Source organism: Hippopotamus amphibius, chromosome 3, assembly GCF_030028045.1.
Source record: "Hippopotamus amphibius kiboko isolate mHipAmp2 chromosome 3, mHipAmp2.hap2, whole genome shotgun sequence".
Lineage (NCBI taxonomy): Eukaryota > Metazoa > Chordata > Mammalia > Artiodactyla > Hippopotamidae > Hippopotamus > Hippopotamus amphibius.
In genome coordinates this window covers 13,527,374-13,548,791 of record NC_080188.1, presented here as the reverse complement: position 1 = coordinate 13,548,791, position 21,418 = coordinate 13,527,374, and the positions used below count along the sequence as shown (strand labels likewise).

The 21,418-nt window shown below is 35.5% G+C and overlaps 1 pseudogene; it reads right to left on the bottom strand.

Moving 5' to 3' along the window:
* Window positions 1–223: 223 nt before the first annotated feature.
* On the bottom strand, window positions 224–315 carry LOC130850572 (U6 spliceosomal RNA; annotated as a pseudogene).
* Window positions 316–21,418: the final 21,103 nt, after the last annotated feature.

The following is a 21,418-nucleotide window of genomic DNA, read 5'->3' as shown; positions in this document are numbered from 1 at the left end:
TACATCTGCATCTTTATTCTTGCCCTGCCCCTAGGTACCATCAGTACCATTTTTTTAGATCCTATATATATGTGTTAGCATACGGTATTTGTTTTGCTCTTTCTGACTTACTTCACTCTGTATGACCAATTCTGGGTCCATCCATCTCACTACAAATAACTCAATTTTGTTCCTTTTTGTGGCTGAGTAATATTCTATTGCACGTATGTGCCACATCTTCTTTAAAAATATGGAACATATCATCCTTGTGCAGGGGCTATGCTAATCTTCGCTGAATGGTTCCAATTTTAGTATATGTGCTGCCAAAGCAAGCACTGAATAAATATTTTAATCATTGAAATTCACTCCCTTCAGGGACTTCCTTGGTTGTCCAGTGGTTAAGACTTAATGCTTCCACTGCAAAGGGACACAAGTTCTATCCCTATTTGAGCAACTAAGATCCCACATGCCATGTGGCATGGCCAAAAAAAAGAAAAAAAAAAAAAAAAGAAAGAAAGAAAGAAATTTACTCCCTTCAAAAAGTCTTTAAAATTTCATATCTCTGCTAAAAAAGAAACTACCTTCAATCTATCTTTTTTTAATATTTTTAAAGGAAAAATACAAATCTTTGGGTTTCTTCCTATGAACATAATTTTTGTAGAGCTTGATATATAATTTTGTAATGTGTATATTACTTTTATTTTTATTTTATTTTTTTAATTTATTTATTTATTTATTTTTTGGCACACGGGCTTAGTTGCTCCGCGGCATGTGGGATCTTCCTGGAGCTGGGATCGAACCCGTGACCTCTGCATTGGCAGGTGGATTCTTAACCACTGCGCCACCTAGGAAGCCCCTGTATATTACTTTTAAATGTTATAATGCAAGTTAATGTTTGTGTGTGCATATATATATATATACACACACTCATATTTAAGTGTGTTTGAACAACATTGGTTTGTACTGCACCGGTCCATTTATACATGGATTTTTTTCAATAAATATGCAGTCAACCCTCTGTATTCATGGGGTTTTGGATCAGTGGATTCAGCCAACTGCAGATCTGAATTGCCATATGTGGTTGGTTGAATCTGCTGACATGGATACAGAAGGCCAACTGTATTCATTGAACTGTGCCATTTTATATGAGACTTGAGCATCTGTGGATTTTGGTATACAAGGCAGGGCTCCTAGAACCAATCTCCAGTGGATACTGAGGGATGACTGTATAGTAATAAAATATTTATAACTAGAGTATAACTTTCTTGGGAAGAGAACTTATATTTTTTATTCTTGTGTGATTTCCCTAGTTCAGTTCTTATCAACATAGCTGAATAGAAAAAGGGGCTAGAAGTGAGACTACAGAATCATGATTTGGGTAGTAGAAAGAATCTTTAAGATATTAAGATCAAAAATCTTTAAGATTAAAATTTCTTTAAGAATATAAATATCCAGAAACCGTTAAGAATATTTAAAATTCTCAACTATCATCACTTGATTCACAGATAAGGAAACAGGTTACCTAGATGGTATGAGAATGACCACTAGAATCCAAGCCTTTTGACTCCTAAATCAATGCAGTGTTCTCCTCAGTATATCTTGCTTGCTCTTATAAGGTAGATTATATGCAGATCTGGTCCATATTTTGATGAAAGACTCTAAAGGCCAAATTCTGAATTTACTAGAGAGGTAGTAGCAAATCCTTTTTCAGTGATGCATTTTCTTTCATATTTTTATTAAGTATAATTTTTGCATCATATATATATATATGTAGTTTTCCTGTTATACTGAGAATAGAAATGAAATAGCTTTAAAAGAATATGTAGTTCTCTTCCTTCCACAAAGTTCCAATATTTCTTAAAAAACTAGGTCCAGGTTAACTGTTATGTACCAACTTGTGACCTTGATAATAACCAGGCATTTATGGAGAGCTGTAATCTATGGAGCAGACTTCCCTCTATTTAAAAGCTGTTTGAATGTAGTTTTCAGTAGATATACTTGCTTCTGAACACACTTGAAAGACTTCACATATGTTAATTATAGCAATCAAGACTCATAAAGCCTGGAATTTTACAACTTTTCAGAGAGCCTCTGGGAATAGAATATCTTCCAATTCAGTGGGCAAGTTAAATCCAATTATGCTTCCTTCCTTCTTTTGGCAGCCTCCCCCTTTGTACTCTTACAATCTGCAAACTTAGAAAAATAAAAAAGAAAGAGAAGAAAAGATCTAAACTGTACTATTATCGGGAGAAACACAGTCCAATATTATCCTACCACTGTAAGCTCTTCTGTTGGCAAAAAGCTCCCTGTGTTTATTTGTAAAAAGGTTGTATTTTCTAGACTGGAAAGAGAAAACTTGTCAGCGTTACAAGGATTCGTTATAGATACAGCTACACACAGGTACACACACAGGCACACACACCAGAAAGCTACTTTTAAGTCTCAGGTATCAGCATTTGTAACCTTTTATACTTTCCTCATTTTTAATTGGAGAGAATTTAATTGGAGAGAAAGAAAACCAACTAAGGAGCTGAGAAACTAATTATACTAACAGAAAATGGTAGAACCATATATAAAAATAGAACACTGACCCACAACCTGCAGAAACCTGCCTAGGAAGTTAACCTTCTTGTGTATAGTAAACAACAAAGGCAGTCAGCCTGCTGTAAGTTAGACTTGTAGGAAATCAGACTGCTATCTTTAGTAACAATCCAGGCAACTAAACAGTAACTTCCATAGCAATTAGCCCCAAATGGCCAGAACTTGTTTAATAACAGACAGCTTCTTTAATTTTTGTCCCTGCTTCCAATTTAGGACAACCAGGGGAGGTCATATGTGTGTCCCTTAATTAATCATACAGGATGCCCCATTTCTAAGTTAGTGTGCCTATAACTTCTGCCTACCAAGTCTCTGATCAGGGCATACCTGAACGCTTCCTTTTTTCCCACTTGAAAGCTTCTCCACTCCTCTGCCTGCCTTGGAGTGCCAAAACGCAAGTGGCAGTGTCTGACTCCCAGGCTAAAGCAAGCTTTGAGTAAATAGCCTTTGCTTTTCTCATTTGGTTGGTCTTCATCTATATTCGAAGAGCAAAAAGTCAAAATCAACAACAAAAAACCTCTCTATTTTAGGATCTCAAAAATGTTTGAATTTCTTCATGGTTTCAGCTTTCTTTAATATTATAAAGCATCTGTTATGTAACACTAATCTGAAATAACAAGTGAAATGACACAGGTATTTAGACTTGGCCTAGTAATTTAAGTTATTCAAGAGTCTTTGTTGTTCAGGAATTTAAATATTTTGTCTTCTACAATTAAAAACTATTTTATTGAATAGAAAGCCTATTGGACTAGCTGAACTAGAAAAGTTAGTACATGGTCTTGGTATAATCAGTATGACATTTATTTGTTGTTGGTTCTTTTAGTTTTTTCTCTACTCTTCAGATGCTGCTTTCTTGCTGTGAGGATGTTAAATCCTATAAGAACAGTGCTTTACTTATTTGACATCCCCACAATGCCTTGTGTAATACTTTTCTGATAAGAGTTGCTGACTAAAAGAAATCTATATAAAATTGAAACTATGGTGTGCTCTTTACACTGCCACCATACATATCACTATTTTATCTCGCTTTAAATCCTAATTGATTTATTAAGGCTCATATTTATAGATAGTTACCTTAGTAAGTGAAAATAAAATTATATTGAAAGAATGATATAACCTAATTGAAGCTCATTTGAATTCTTTATCCAGAAAAACTGAAACAATAAATGTATGTTATTTTAAGTTGATAAGTTCGGGAGTAATTTGTTATACAACAATATATACCTAATACAAGGCTTGTATCAAAGTTATTCATCCACTCATTCAAAAATGTATTAATTGCACAAGTTCCTATGATAGACTACTGAAAAAATAACAAAATGTAAGATGTGGTAACTAGTAACCCTGCTGACATCCCGTGCTCTAGTAGGCAGATAATGCATGTGAACAGATATGTGGTAATAAGGTAGAGAGTAATTTATCTTAAAATGTTTTAAGATTCAGGGCTAAGAGAGCATAAAGGAGAGGATTTTGATGTTGAACTTTCTGCCCTCTCCCCTCAAAAGATATGTTATCACCCCCAATACCTCAGAATGTGATCTTATCTAGACATAGATTTGTTGCAGATGAAATTAGTTAAGACGAGGTCATATTGGAGTAAGGTGGGCCCCGAATTCAATGTGACCATTGTTCTTATAAAGAAGACAGACATGTGAAGACGCATGCTCACAGAGAGAATGCCATGTGATGACAAAGATACAGATTGGAGTTACATAACTGCAAGCAAAGTTTGTCAAAGATTGCTAGAAAACCAGCAGAAGCTGGGAAGAAACACGCACGGAGGCCCCTACAGGTTTCGGGTGTCATGGCTCTGCTGACATCTTAATTTTAAACTTCTAGCTTTCAAAACTTCAGGATAATACATTTTCTGTTGTTTTAAGCCATTTTTGTTGTTTTAAACTGGTTTGTGGTAATTTGTTATAGCAGTTATAGGAAACTAATACACAAGGCTTTGGATTCAGACAACCTGGATTTTAATCCAGTCTTCCCATACTAATGCTGGGCTCTTAGGCAAGTTATTGAACCTCATCTAGTTTGTGATACATTGTTATGGCAGCCCTAGAAAAGTAACACAGAGAGGGAGATTTTTCCTATTATCTCATTAGGATTTCACATTCCTATTTCAGGAGCACAGGACTCAAAGCATTGATATGCTTCATTTCTCCATCATCCAGAGGCACCTCCAACCTAAGCACTCAGACTCTAGAGCCAGCACAGGAAGCCCAGTTCCAAAGGCTACATGTTGTGTGATTTGAATGTTTTGAGGCATGTGATGAAACTTCTTTTTACCTCAGTTTTCATATCTCTAGAATAGCTGTATCAAGAGTTTATAATTCAGAGTTTTACCACAGGGTTAATTGAGACAGTGCAGATGAAGTTTTATTTTATTTTATTTTATTTTATTTTTACCATTGGACTCTAATAAAGGTAAAGCTCCAGGTCATACCCCCACCGCCACCCCAAAACTACCTTGCTGTGTGACCCTTGGCCATGTTCTGTACCTTCCAGGACTTGTACTCACAAATAGATCTCATTCCTTGAAGTTCCCTGATGGCTTTTTGCTGAAGTGCATCCTGTAATCATAGGAACCACAAGGGCCAACTCAGCCACAACATTGGCCCCAGTGGGGGAAATGTCTATGGGGCTCCTACAAGTAATATGGCAGAGCAAGTGCCTCAGGCATTTCTAGCAGGATCATTATCAACAATAGACTGAGACCTATGCAATATGAACAAAGTAAAGGTACCATAAATGGTTCTAGAGAAGTGTTAATTGTTTCATAAACATGAAAGATTGCATAACAAATTGGCTAATTTCACCAGTAGTACAAAAGAATAGAACCAAAGGTATTAGCAAAGAATTAAATCTAACTACATTTACACTAAATTTTCAGTGTTTCAGTTTCCATTATTTTCTATAGAAGAGGCAGAAGTTCTGAACATAGAAAATTACCTTAATACTATATATTTTTTTCCTTTCTTTTTTTTTTTGGAACTTTTATTGAGATACAGTTAACAGACAATAAACAGCATATATTTAGAGTGTACAATTTGGTATCCCAAAATCTCCCAATTCATCCCCCCCCCAACCCTCCCCGATTTCCCCACTTGGTGTCCATGTGTTTGTTCTCTACAACTGTGTCTCTATTTCTGCCTTACATTTCCTCTTTCATAGTTGTTAGCATTTGCCTTGTGTATTAGGTGCTCCTATATTGGGTGCATATATATTTATAGTTATCTCCTCTTCTTGGATGGATCCCTTGATCTTTATGTAATGTCCTTTCTTGTCTCTTGTAACATTTTTTATTTTAAAGTGTATTTTATCTGGTGTGACTATTGCTACTCCAGCTTTCTTTTGATTTTCATTTGCATGGAATATCTTTTTCCATCCCCTCACTTTCAGTCTGTATGTGTCCCTAGGTCTGAAATGGGTCTCTTGTAGACAGCATATATGTGGGTCTTTGTTTTGTATCCATTCAGCCAATCTGTGTCTTTTGGTTGGAGCACTTATTCCATTTACATTCAAGGTAATTATTGATATGTATGTTCCCACTACCATTTTCTTAATTGTTTTGTTGTTGTTTCTGTAGGTCCTTTTCTTCTCTTCTGCTTCCCGCTTAGAGAATTTCCTTTAGCATTGGTTGTAGGGCTGGTTTGGTGGTGCTGAGTTCTCTTAGCTGTTGCTTGTCTGTAAAGCTTTTGACTTCTCCATCGAATCTGAATGAGATCCTTGCTGGGCAGAGTATTCTTGGTTGTAGGTTCTTCTCTGTCATCACTTAAAATATATCCTGTCACTCCCTTCTGGCTTGCGGAGTTTCTGCTGAGAAATCAGCTGTTAACCTTATGGGAGTTCCCTTGTATGTTGTTTGTCGCTTTTCCCTTGTTGCTTTTAATAACATTTCTCTGTCTTTAATTTTTGTCAACTTGACTACGATATGTCTTGGCATGTTTCTCATTGGGTTTATCCTGCCTGGGACTCTCTGCACTTCCTGGACTTGGGGAGCTGCTTCCTTTCCCATGTTAGGGAAGTTTTCAACTATAATCTCTTCCAGTATTTTCTCAGGTCCTTTCTCTCTCTCTTCTCCTTCTGGGACCCCTATAATGTGAACGTTGGTGCATTTAACATTGTCCCAGAGGTATCTTAGGCTGTCTTCAGTTCTTTTCATTCTTTTTTCCTTATTCTTTTCCACATCAGTGATTCTCACCATTCTGTCTTCCAGGTCACTTATTCGCCCTTCTGCCTCAGTTAATCTGCTATAGGTTCCTTCTAGTGTATTTTTCATTTCAGTTATTATGTTGCATATTTCTGTTTGTTTGCTCTTAAATTCTTCTAGGTCTTTGGTAAACTTTTTGATCTTTGCATCCAATCTTTTTTCAAAGTCCTGGATCATCTTCGCCATCATTATTCTGATTTTTTTTTGTGGAAGGGTGCCTTTTTCCACTTCATTTAGTTGTTTTTCTGGGGTTTTATCTTGTCCCTTCTTCTGGTACAAAGTCTTCTGCCTTTTCATTTTCTCTGTCTTTCTGTGGCTGTGGTTTTCAGTTCCAGAAGATGAAATGCTGCTGATACTGCTTGATATTGCTGTCTGCCCTGTTGTGGAGGAAGCTGTCTAGGAGGCTTGTCTATGCTTTCTGATGGGATGGACTCCAGACGAAGTTTTAGAAATAGTGCTATGTGCATGGTGAGTGCTCAATATGCGTCAAATGCAATATTCTCCTTGGAACCAGACAGTCTCTTCATGCATAGATTTGGCTGTAGCTGAGAAAGCATAAGAGACTTCTCATTCACTGGTGTTTAAGTATGAGTGGCCTAGTTGGTTTCTGACACTAGGCCACTTCGGAGTTTCTTGTGCCATACACATTGGAGATAATGGTTGAGTGAGTGAAATTCCTACAGAATGATAGTTTCTTTTCTAGAAGCTTCTTTTGCAGCAGTAATTAAATCTTCCAAATGTCTAATACACAATGAAGAAGGCAGCTACGCTGTACAATATTATCTTTTCCTAGGACCACTCTGCTCCTATAGCGTATCCCAATGCATCTCATTTAAGCCAGAGCCTCTGAAGGATGGAAATGGCTCAAAATAATACTAACACTCTTTAGCACACTTAATGTGACATTCCACCAGCTGTGTAGCTAGGGCAAATAGAAGAGAGACAAAAACAGGGAGCAGACAAAAGTACTGTACTTCCTGGGCACAAAGAGTTACAGCTTCAAAAGAAGGAGAGGAATTGAGCAGTGTTAGGAAAACAACAGTGGCTGTCAGACCCACCTTGCATGAGGCCTTTTGAAAGCAGGAGGTTTTATGATCACAAATAACAAGGATGAAGTGAATCTGTAAGAGGTAACCCCAAACTATACTAGTTGGGGCAAATAGTTGCTGCCTCTGAAAAGGAAGGAAGTCTTGTGTGAATGCCATGTGGAAATTCATAGCCAAAAGGACGGCCTTGTAGTCCACGGCTGCACTCTCCAATCACAGTCACCATAGGAAATGTATCCTGAGGCAAATATTGCCTAAACTCTTTGCCCATCACCTGGATAAAAACTTGGCTATACCCTTTGCATTTACAGATGAAGCAAGTAGTGTGGATTTCTTTACAAGATCAATTTTAGTAAGAGTACAATTTGATATCAATACTTTTCTTTCAACAAGGAAAGGGGAAAAGAGCAAAACAATACCCTAACAGAAAGTTTAAAAGAAGCAAGATGGAATAAGGAAAAACTGATTAAGTACACACACCTAGCTGAAAGTCTCAGTGGATAAAAGTGGATAAATCTATATTCACGTGCTGATGTTCTATTTAATGATGTGATAAAATTCTATTAAGTACAGCATTTAAAAAGTATCATTAAAGTGCTAATATTTTGTTTCAGTTCTTGTTTTGATATTTCCTGAAAGCTATTTCATTATTGTTTCTGTGGTTATTGTCCTCAGTGATTTGGATTTTTGCCAGTCTACCATTATCAGTCCCTTTATTTTTTCATGTATAGAAATTTACAGAAAAACTGAAAGAATATGAGCCACATACATACTAACCATAGAGCAGAATTGGGAACTTTAATAATTTTAAGTACATTTCTTATCATCATATAACATACATAAAGAAATGCGTACCTTTGAATGAATTTTCACAGGGTGAATATACTCTAGTAACTAGCATCCAGGTTGATCAGTAGAACACTGCCACTCCCGATGAAGTGTCCTCATCGTGCTGCCAGACACTGCTTCTCCCTGGATTGCTACTCTCCATACTTCTAACACTGTAGGTAACTTTCTCCTCTCTTCCTACTTTATGTAAATGAAATTATACTGTGTGCATCTTTTCGTGACTGTCTTCTTTAGTTCAATAGCATGTTTGTAAAATTAACCTATACTATTGAGTGTGGCAATAGTTTTTCATTCTCATTGCTGTGTAGTAGTTCTTCCTTATTTGAATATACCACTATTTAGTTACGCTAATACTATTGAGGAAGATTTGAAGTGTTTCCATTTTGGATATTGTACCTGGTATTGTTTTTAACATTTTGCATATGACTTTTGGTAAAACTATATAGGCATTTCTATTTGGTATATACCGAAAGGAAAAGGATTACCATAACATCATTTTATGTATATATCCAGTCTTGCTATAAAAAATATTTTTACTTAATTATCTGATATAAACAAATATCCTCATCATACTGTAAAAAAATAATACACAGAAATCTCAATTAAATAAGAGTTGGAAGGCCAGAAGGGGGAAATCTCACACTCCATGACAAAAACATAGCCCAAGAGGAAGAAGACTCCTCTTCTTCCTGGCAAAGGCTCAGCTAATGAAAAACCATGGACTCTATTTACTATAGCCTTCCCAGCTTTCTTTTCCTCTCTATAAAAGTGTTCTCCTTCCCTTGCCATGGAGAACCTGCACATGGCTCGCCATGGTTGCAAATACTGAATTACAGTTCCCTGATGATCTGGAATAAACCCATCATTGCTGGAGAAATTATGCCAGTCTATTTGTTTCAGATGGACACTACATTGTTTGCTCTGGAGCATGAAGAGGAGAGACAGTACTGGTTACTTGGACCTAAGCTAATTGAAATTTTTTTTATTTGGCTGAAAATATTACTATTTTTTAAATTAGAGATCTGGGGAAATTTTTTAATTTATTTTCTAATTAAACTTTCAATTTTGAGATGTAGATTCATATGCCTTTGTAAGAAATAATACAGAGAGATCCCATGTACCACATATTCAGTTACCCCAATGGTAACCAGTTGCAGAACTGTCGTGCAGTATCACAGCCAGGATATTAACATTGACATCCGTGCATTCAAGGTATAGAACATTTTCATCAACCACAAAGGTTCTCTGTGCAATTTTATAGTTATACTCACTTCCCTCTCTTTCTCTCCTTCTCCCTTACCCCAGGCAATCACTAATCAGTTCTCCATTTCCATAATTTTCTTATTTTAAGAATGTGATATAAATGTAATTATATAGTACATAACCTTTTGTGATGGCCTTTTTTTAACTTGGCATAATTCCCTGGAGATTCATTCAAATTGTTAGGAGTATCAGTAGTGTCTCCCTTTCATTGTTGGCTAGTAGTCCCTGGTGTGGATGCACTGCAAAGTGTTTAACCATTCATTATTCTTTGACGTATACCTGAGCTGTCTCCAGTCTTTTGGTTATTACAAATATAGGTGTACAAACATTTATGTGCAAGTTTTTGTGCAAATATAATAGATAATTTTAATTTTTCTGAGATAAAGGCTTAAGAGTGTAATTGATGGGGAGTAGGGTTGTTGCATGTTTAGTTTTATAAAAAAATACATATTTTCAGACTGGTTGTATCATTTTACATTCTTGCTAGTAGTATATGAGTGATCCAGTTGTATGTGTTGATCTTATATCCTAAAGCACTGCTAAACTTACTTTTTTGTTCTAGGAGTTTTGCTTTTGTTTTGTTTGTATTTGGGATTTTTTAGGTAGACAATCATGCCATCTGCAAAATAGGGACAGTTTTATTTCTACCTTGCCAATCTGTTTGCTTTTTTGTTTATTTCTCTTGCCTTATTTTCTTACATCAGAAGTGTTTAGAACTTCGGATATTTTGTTAAATAAGATAGACATCTTTTCCATGTTACCAGTCTTGTAGGGAGCATAATCATTCTTTGATCATTAAATATTATGTTAGCAATAAGTTTTGTGTAGTTTTTTAATCAAGTTTAGAACATTGCCTTCTATTCCTAGTTTGCCAAGATTTTACGTTAGTATTTTGTTGAACACTTTTTCTGCATCAATTATTATGGTCATATGGTTTTGTTTTGTCAGCCTGTTGATATGGTGGATCACACTGATAGATTTTTAAATGTCTAACCATCCTTACATACTTATAAAAAAAAATCCCACTTAGTCTTTTTATACATTGCTAGATTCTCTTTGCTAATATTTCTGGAAGAGTTGTATGTGTAAGTTTGTGAGAGATATTGTTCTGTCGTTTTCTTTGATGGTTATAGAAACTATCCAGGTTACCTATTTCATCTTAGTTTAGTTATAGTAGTTTGTAGTGTTTGAGGAACTGATTGATTTATTCTAAGTTGTTGAATTTATGAGTGTCCAGTTTTTTACAATATTGTTATATATAGTTGTAATGGCTACAAGATCTGCAGTGATATCTCCTGTCTTATTTTCAATTGTATTGGTTTCTGCTCTTTATTATTTCCGTCCTTTTGCTTGCTTTGAATTGGTTTCTCTCATATTTTTCTATTTTCTTGAGGTAATGATTTAGATGTTCTATTTGACAACCTTCCTATTTTCTAATATTAGTAATTAATGGTATAAATTTCCCTCTTAGCCCTCACTTTAGTTGTGTCTTACATATTTTGATATATCTTCATTTCCATTCAATCCAATGTAGTTTATTATTTCCATTGATCTTTCATTTTTCAAAGATTACTTTAAAAAGTGTTGTCTAATTCCCTGTATTTGGAGAGTTTCATTTTGTCTTCTTGTTATGGATTTCTAAAATTTCTAATTTTGTTTCCATTATGGTTAGAAAATATAATTTGTATGATTTCAGTTTTTCTTAGTTTATTGAGGTTTGTTTTATGGCAATTGTATTTTGTATTTTATAGGTTAAAGCTTTCTTCTGTTGTTTTCTGCTATGATATCAATTATCGGTTTCCACATTTTAAAGGAATGTGGGAAAGCACAAGAAATCTAAAGAAAAAAATTTAATGATAAAAGGATAAAAAAGAGCACTCACAATTAAGGAGTAATTTCTTTTTCAAAAAAAATAATATGTGTATAAAAACAGATGATTGAACTTGGTGTACCCCCCAAAAAATAATAAATAAATAAATAAAATTAAAAAAAAAAAGTTAATCATCGGGCTTCCCTGGTGGCACAGTGGTTAAGAATCTGCCTGCCAATGCAAGGGACACAGGTTCAGTCTTTGGGCTGAGAAGATCATCATGCCACGGAGTAACGTATCCCGTGCGCCACAACTACTGAGCCAGTGCTCTAGAGCCTGTGAGCCACAACTACTGAGCCTACGCACCACAACTACTGAATCCCATGAACCTAGAGGCCATGCTCCACAATAAGAGAAGCCACCACAATGAGAAACCAGTGTACTGCAAGGAAGAGTAGCCCCCACTCACCACAACTAGAGAAAGCCCATGATCAACAATGAAGACCCAACGCAGCCAAAAATAAAATAAATAAATAAATAAATAAATAAATAATAAATCTTTAAAAAAAGTTAATCATTATTTTTTAAAGTGTTAGAAATTAACCTGTCCCATCAATGAAATGTAGCTCCCTATATTTTGAATTTTTTATTGTGGTAAAATATGCATAGTGTGAAAGTTATCATTTTGACTGTTTTTAAGTAAGTTACAATTCAGTAGTATGAAACACATTCACATTGTTGTGGAACCATCACTACTATCACACTTACTAGAGAAAAAAAAAAATCTTGGGATGCAAACAATGGACTTAAACCCAAACAAGCTTTCCAATAAATTATGTTCTGTAAAGTAGAAATCTTACCCTGTTTCATGCTGGAAGATGGTCATTGGCTACCCAAGAGATTTTTAAGTGAATGGTTGAAGTCATTTTTTAAACATCATTACCAGAAGCTGAGACCTTTGATTCCATTATTTCAATTTAAAAAGAATTCTATAATAATGTAAATTCTTCTGTCATTTCTAATTGTGTCATAGGTATTATCTTTCCTGTCATTTTTGAAACTTATTTTAATTAAACTTATTTATTTATCCATTTTCTCCTTATCTTTCAAAATATTATCTTATTTTGAAAGGATATTTTGGCATGTAACCTTGCTTCAAATAGTCATTGTTGGCAGTAAAATGATCAGGGAAGTTAGGATAGCAATCCTCAACTGCCGTCATGTTGACTTCAGTTGCTCATTTATCTTGTCAATATTGTAAGTATAATTAACATTATCATTTACTTAATCAATTACTGCACCTTACTCTTAATTTTTATTATTACCATCTTTAAAATTACTATCAGTGCTGGAAACTAGGATTTAATACTTCCTAAACATAGCCATGATTTTTACCTTTTAAAAATTGTATTGTCTCATTTTGTTTTTCCTGAACATGTAAAACTTTATCTTACTTGAAAACTGAAAGAATATTTGAGAGAGTTATATGAATAATTTTTAAAAACATAAACACATATACACACAATTAGGGATGAAATCAACATACCTCATGGGTTGTTAGGAGGTGAGGAGAATGATAAGTATTTTGAGCATTTCTGACTATCAAGGTTTATACCCATGCGAAAATCTTTACAACAGTCCCATAAAGTGGATATTATCATCTATATTTTGTGTGTGCAGAAACAAAGGGTCAAAGAAATAAATTGCCAATCCCCTTTAGTTATGAGAAGGACAGCTAATATTTTAATTCCTGTTTATCTGATTATGTAGTCTGTTCTCTTTGTGAAAAAATATGCAAAATAGAGCACAGTAACAAAGGAAAATTATAAGAAAAAGGAGAGCTTGTTCAAATTTATAATTCATAGTGTATATAAGAAATAGTTTAGTTGATTATATATGCCAGAACACATACCTTTTTATACGCAAAAATATGCTTTATTAGCATTTTATTGTAGAGAATTATTTTGTGCTTTGTTCTGGTTTGGCTTTTCTTTTCTTTACGTTAAGTGCATTCATCAGTGCAAATGGATGAAAAGACAATTTCTTGCCTATTCTCACTGTCACTGTAAGTTGTCAGGTGTTTCTTCTTAAGATACAGACTCCTTAATTAGAGAGTTGAACAGATTTTCTGTTTAACTGTGTGGAATAGGTCCTCTATGAAGAAAAATTCTGTGTGGGGTTTTTATTTAAAAGTTTTTCAGGTGCTTAGAGACATAGGGCGAGAGTAGAAGAAGAATGGAAAATTAGTTGAAGACTGGAGGTCTTGACCCCAGGAACTGGTAGATCTCCAGAGACTGGAAAAGAGGTCAGTAGAAACATAATTGAGTGGTAGGAACATGAACTATGCTTGAATGTAGTACTCTGAGAGATGGAAAAATCTCTTAAGTGATTATCTCTTATATAGCCTTCAACTCTAGAATACAATTTCAAGTCCCTATTACTGAGTTTGACTCCCAAGTTTTAGTGAGCCGCATGGAATGAACATTGTAAGAAGATCAATACTTGCAATAACCAAAATCCTGGGCCCTTTTTCTGTTTTCTTCACCATGTTAGTTCCAAGAGCCTGGTACAACTGAAGTGAGGGAGATGAAGCATTCAGCATAGCTCAAATAAATTTCTTGCCAACTTCAGTAAGTGAAGTCTTTAATAGAATTTAATTTAAGGTTTTTAAAAATACATAAATATCACATCATATTGTTTACATACTATTAGAGGACTGGGAGGGGGAGGATGGGGGGGACTCGAGGGAGGGTGGTGGGGGAGTCGAGGGAGGGAGGGAATACTGGGATATGTGTATAAAAACAGATGATTGAACTTGGTGTACCCCCCAAAAAAAGTAATAAATAAATTAAAAAAAAAAAAGAATATACAAACATAAACAAAAAAAAAAAACTTCGGATTTTCTACATATAAAATCGTGCTGTCTCTGAATAGAGACATTTTTACTTCTTCCTTTCTAATGTGGATTGCTTTTTGATATTATTATTTATTTTATAGCTCATATTGCCTTAATATACTGGCTAAAACTTCCTATAGCATGTTAAGTAGAAGTAGTGAGAGGAGATATCTTTTTCTTGTTCCTAACTACTAGAAGACAGCATTCAGTATTTCACCATTTTGTATACTAGCTATAGGTTTTCATAGATGCCTTTCACCAGAGTAAGCCAGTCTTCTTTCTAGTTTACTAAGATTTTTTTTAATCAAGACAGGAAGTTAGAATTTATTAAATTTGTTTCCCATGTCTACTGATAAGTCTTTAGCTGTTTCCTTTTTTTGCTCTTTTATTGTGGCAAAATACATGAATTGGTTTTCAAAAGTTATCTTTTATTTGGCCATGGTGTTTTTGTTTGTGCTTTTGCATCTATGTTCATTAAGACATTGATCTGTAGTTTTCTCTTATTTTTATCTGTCTAATTTGGCATCAGACTAATTCTGGCTTTATGGAATGAATTTTTTGTTTTTGAGTTTCTGGAATAAATTGTATAGTATTGGTATTGCATTTTTTTCTAAATTCTTGCTTGATAAAATTTACTACTGAAACCATCTGGATCTGTACTTTTCTCTTTTGGACAGTTTTTCTCTACAAATTCAATGTTTTCAATAGATGTAAGACTAGTTGGGTTATATATCCTTCTTGAGCAAACTTTGATAATTTATATCTCACTTAATTGGTGCATTTCCTCTATGTTGTCAAGTTTTTGGCCTAAATTTGCTCAGAACATTGCATTATTATCCTTCAATATCTAGGGAATCTGCATTAAAGTCATTTCTCTCATTCCTAAAAAATAAAAAAAAAAAAGAAGCTTAGGAACACAATTTATTGAGTATTTTCCTATAAAAGCATGTAGGGTAGCAAAATTAAAAGAGAAACTACAATGATATAAATTGAAATTGAGTCATTATTCAAAATGAAAACGGAAAGTCAACAGTTTCAATTACTTTACAAACAAATTAGCTACTTCTATTGAAGTCTGATGAGGCAAAAAGTCTGGCACAGGTACTAGAAGTGTGACAGCACCATGAACCAGAGAAATGTGCTACAGGCTTTACATAGTCTACGCAGTACCATTATATAAAAGATAATAAGTGATGCTGTGTTTAGAAAACATGAAGTCCCATTTGTTAAACCCTTTTTGTACACGGCAGTGTTGTCAATTTCCTGTAAGATTGTTTTCTAACGTAAATTTATATCCCTCTAAGGTAAATGTGCCCTTTCCCATTTCACAGAGGGAGGCACTATTCAAAGAAGTTCCAGCCTTTCCACTACTCTTATTAATTCAAATGTCTACTGTTATTAATGCAAATATTCCATCCTACTTTAAACATGACTCTGAATACTTATTGTGTATGTCCCTTTACATTCATCACTCTTAGTTTTCCAATGCAGTGTTGATTCTTTTTCTAGATTTTCACTTGTTAGTGAATGAATAGCTATAGTTTAGTCTCTCTCTCGGGCACTAATTTTAGCATTTACTGTAGCAGATTCAACCTGGTTAGCAATAAAGACAGCTTTCTATAAAGTTAGTTCAAATGCTAGTCCAAATGGTAATTGCTTACATATGCATGGTATAGTTCTTCATGAGCTGCTCACAGACAGTCCCATCAGACTTTATTTCCATGTTGGCATGTAGTTGAGGTAGGGTAATATCTACTTATGGATTTATTTTTTCCTGGATATTAATTAATTCTGAGTATTTCAGTTGTGTTTTATGTTTTTGTATGGCTTTACATGATTTATTATTTAACTGAATAGCTTTGTAATACAAATACAAGTAATACTAATCTTTATGAAGGAAAATATTCTCCCATCTTCTGAAAAAGAATGTAAATAAAAATATGAGTTAGGAAAATTATGATTTCTCCCTTGAGTGCTACTGTGTACTGCCCATGTGTGTTAATAGCTAAATACATGGCAGGATTTATATGGTGAAATCAAAATGTGGTACATTCAGTCAGAATGCTGGAGGTTAAGGTTGTAATTGTGATGAACAAGGAGTTTTTTGGAAATCTGTATTTTTTCAGTATGGAAACTGTCCTCTTTCTCTAAAAGACAGGAAGAAAAATACTCATCAGTTACACTCATCAACTCTGTCCACCCACAGCCTTTATAACACAACTCAGAGTTCTCTGGTAAATAAAGACAGGAGAAACCCAGACAAAGGAATGCCATTAGAAGTGAACGTGTACCACATGTTCTGCTCAATGTGTCAGAAGCAAAAGCTCTTTTTTAAATTGTGCGAATTTAAGGACATAAATAACCAGGTCTATGGAAATATCGTAGACTAAGACTGAGCACTTGAAATAAGAGCATTGAGTAAGTGCAGGCATGGATACCAAGAATACTCTGCAATTAATATAATTGCTCTGATACAACACAATGAAGATCAATACAGAAAAGGAGCAGCACAAGAAACTGAAGAAATCAGTGAACCAAATAGGAAATAGATGTAGGTGGCATGCTGTGTCTGGGCTATATTGAGGTGGAATGGTAGCTTTAGTACCTGAACTCTGCTTTTCCCATTTTTAGAGATGAAAGATACTATGAATAGACATAATACATTACATCTTCTAGGAATTTCTTTTCACCTTTATTCCAACCTCCTACCTTCTTTGAGTGCATTGATATATATATTAAAGTTCACCTTAGACAAAATATGTTAATATAATCATTATCACATCTTTCTAAATGAGAGAGCATAAGGGGCACCAGGCATAAATTAAATTAAACTTTTCCCGCTAGTCTGTTCACCACTACTGAAAAATGGAATGCCTGTATGTTTTTTTCATGTTCTTCTTAACTAGGAAAAAAAAAAAAAAAAAAAAGCTTGGGGAGATTTATTGCCCATTTATCTTTGGAAAGAGTCCAAGGATGGTTTTTGTTCCCTGTCTTGGAGAAAAGAGCATAACTGTAATTTTCTTAATTACGTGAGGTGCCACAAGTAAAAAGGTAGCAGCACTAGCTCACTTCCCTGTGGGAGCATCAGCATCTGTGAGAGTTTGCACAATTCTTGAATTAGTAAGCTTCTCAACAGGGGGGAGCTATGCTTGTTATTCTATTTTGGATCTGAGAAAATGTCTCAAATTTACCAGTGGCATTCTGAAAATGCCTTACCAATCACCTAAGCATTGTTGTGTAATTTTAAAATGTGCTGAAAGGATGTCAATGAGATAGATTTTAGAAAGTAGATTTGACAATGGAATTCCGTAAGAATTTCAAACCTCCTTTTTTGTTCACTATACCACAATTTTTATAAATGTTCTTGAAAGGAGATAGGTAGTTAACTCCATATATGGCATTTCAAAATATGGAGGTTGCAGGTATTTTTTAAAGATAACGTTTTAATAATAAAAAAGAAAGATATATTTTCTGTTCTTTTCTCCTAAAATGATTAGCCTGTTAGTATGTAGAGTTTTAAACTGCACAGTAAGGGCATAAAAATTTGGATAAGCCTATATCCAGTTCAAAAGGAAAAAAAGAAAAAAGAGACAGAGAGGCAGTTAAGCACCTATCTTTCCATCCATCGTCAAACTGCAGCAAATGCAAAATTCTGCTTTAAACTTTAAGTAATACTCAGAGAAAAAAGTAAGTATATGTATTATATGTATAGGTGTGTGTGTCTTTTGGTTTGCTGTATGTTGTTTTGTTGGGTAGAAGAAAGTGTATCATGTTTACAGGTTTGGGAAGGTGAGACTAGAAAGGGAATGATTGAAAATGGTGTAAAGTTAGGTGAAAACTGATGAGCCATGGACTCTGAGGAGGTAGAGCGGAAAGGTACTTCAGTTAAAACTGTTTTTTTTGATGCAAAAAACAAAATACATGTCTATAGTGGACTAAACAAATAGGGATTTGTTTTTCTTATGTAAGAAGGATTCTTGAAAGTCCTTCCCACATGACAGGAATATGGCTGTTGAATCATTAGCCATCATGTTGACATTGCAGGCAGGAAGGAGACAACTGCTTCTGAACTCTTGCCTTCTTATTCAGGAAACACGATAACTTTCTGAGACTTTTCCAGCTTAAAATTAAGTGATATTAATCAGGAGTGGCCATGTGGACACCATTTATGAGGGTTAAAAAGAGTGGGGACGGTTCAGGATGGCAGAGTAGAAGGACATGTGCTCACTCCCTCTTGCAAGAGCACCAGAATTACAACTAACTGCTGAACAATCATCAACAGAAAGACACTGGAACTCACCAAAAAAAAAATCCCACATCCAGAGACAAAGGAGATGCCACAGTGAGACAATAGGAGGGGCGCAATCGCGATAACATCAAATCCCATAACTGCTGGGTGGGCAACTCACAAACTGGAGAACAGTTATACCACAGAAGTCCACCTACTAAAGTGAGGGTTCTGAGCCCCATGTCAGGCTTCCTAACCTGGGGGTCCAGCAATGGGAGGAGGAATCCCCAGAGAATCAGACTTTGAAAGCCAGTGGGATTTGATTGCAGGACCTCCACAAGACTGGAGGAAATGGAGACTCCACTCTTGGAGTGCACACAAAAAATAGTGTGCTCACCAGGACCCAGAAGGAAGAAGCAGTGACCCCATAGAAGACCAAACCAGACCTACCTGCTGGTGTTGGAGGATTGCCTTCAGAGGTGGGGGGCAGTTGTGGCTCACCACGGGGACAGGGACACTGGCGGCAGGGGTTCTGGGAAGTACTCATTGGACTGAGCCCTCCTGGAGTCTGCCATTAGCCCCACCAAAGAGCCTGTAAGCTTGTAAGCTCCATTGCTGGATAGCCTCAGGCCAAACAACCAACCATGGGCAGACAAGTAGATTAAAGTTTTACTGAGCTCCACCCGCACAGCACTACCCACCATCAGACCCTCCCATCAGGAAGCATGCACAAGCCTTTTAGATAGCTTCTTCCACAAGAGGGCAGAAAGCAGTCTCAAGCACTATCAGCCGTATTCCATTCTGTGGAACTGAAAATCACAGCCACAGAAAGAGAGAAAATAAAAAAGCAGAGGGCTTTGTACCAGATGAAGGGACAAGATAAAACCCCAGAAAAACAACTAAATGAAGTGGAAATAGGCACCCTCCCACAAAAAAAAATTCAGAATAATGATGGCAAAGATGATCCAGGACTTTGAAAAAAGACTGGATGCAAAGATGGAAAAAATGCAAGAAAAGTTTAACAAAGACCTAGAAGAATTAAAGAACAAACAAACAGAAATAAGCAATGCAATAACTGAAATGAAAAATACACTGGAAGGAACCAATAGCAGATTAACTGAGGCAAAAGGGCGAATAAGTGACCTGGAAGACAACATGGCGAAAATCACTGATGCAGAAAAGAATAAAGAAAAAAGAATGGAAAGAACTGAAGACAGACTAAGAGACCTCTGGGACAATGTTTAATACACCAACATTCGCATTATGGGGTCCCAGAAGGAGAATAGAGAGAGAAAGGACCTGAGAAAATATTGGAACCGATTATAGTTGAAAACTTCCCTAACATGGGAAAGGAAACAGCTCCCCAAGTCCAGGAAGCGCAGAGAGTCCCAGGCAGGATAAACCCAAGGAGAAACACGCCAAGACACATAGTAGTCAAATTGACAAAAATTAAAGACAGAGAAAAATTATTAAAAGCAACAAGGGAGAAACGGCAAATAACATATAAGGGAACTCCCATCAGGTTAACAGCTGATTTCTCAGCAGAAACTCTGCAAGCCAGAAGGGAGTGGCATGATATATTTCAAGTGATGACAGAGAAGAACCTACAACCTAGAATACTCTACCCAGCAAGGATCTCATTCAGATTCGACAGAGAAATCAAAAGCTTTACAAACAAGCAACAGCTAAGAGAATCCAGCATCACCAAACCAGCCTTACAACAAATGCTAAAGGAACTTCTCCAAGTGGGAAGCATAAGAGAAGAAAAGGACCTACAAAAAAAAAAAAAAAAAAAAACTAAGAAAATGATAATAGGAACATACATATCAATAATTACCTTGACTGTAAATGGAATAAGTGCTCCAACCAAAAGACACAGACTGGCTGGATACAAAAACAAGACCCATATATATGCTGTCTCCAAGAGACCCACTTCAGACCTAGGGACACATACAGACGGAAAGTGAGGGGATGGAAAAAGATATTCCATGCAAATGGAAATCAAAATAAAGCAAATGCTCATATCAGATAAAATAGACTTTAAATAATGTTACAAGAGATGAGAAAGGACAGTACATAATGATCAAGGGACTGATCCAAGAAGAGGAGGAGATAACAATTGTAAATATATATGCACCCAATATAGGAGCACCTCAATATATAAGGCAAATGCTAACAACTATGAAAGAGGAAATCGACAGTAACACAGTCATAGTGGGGGACTTTAACACCCCACTTACACCAATGGACAGTTAATCCAGATAGAAAATAAGGAAACATGAGCTTTAAATGACACAATAAACTAGCTAGATTTAATAGATATCTTTAGGACATTCCATCTCAAAACAGCAGATTGCACTTTCTTTTCAAGTGCACATGGAACATTCTCCAGGATAGATCACATTTTGGGTCACAAATCAAGCCTTGGTAAATTTAAGAATACTGAGATTATATCAAGCATCTTTTTGGACCACAATGCTGTGAAATTAGAAATCAATCATAGGAAAAAGGCTGTAAAAAATACAAACACATGGAG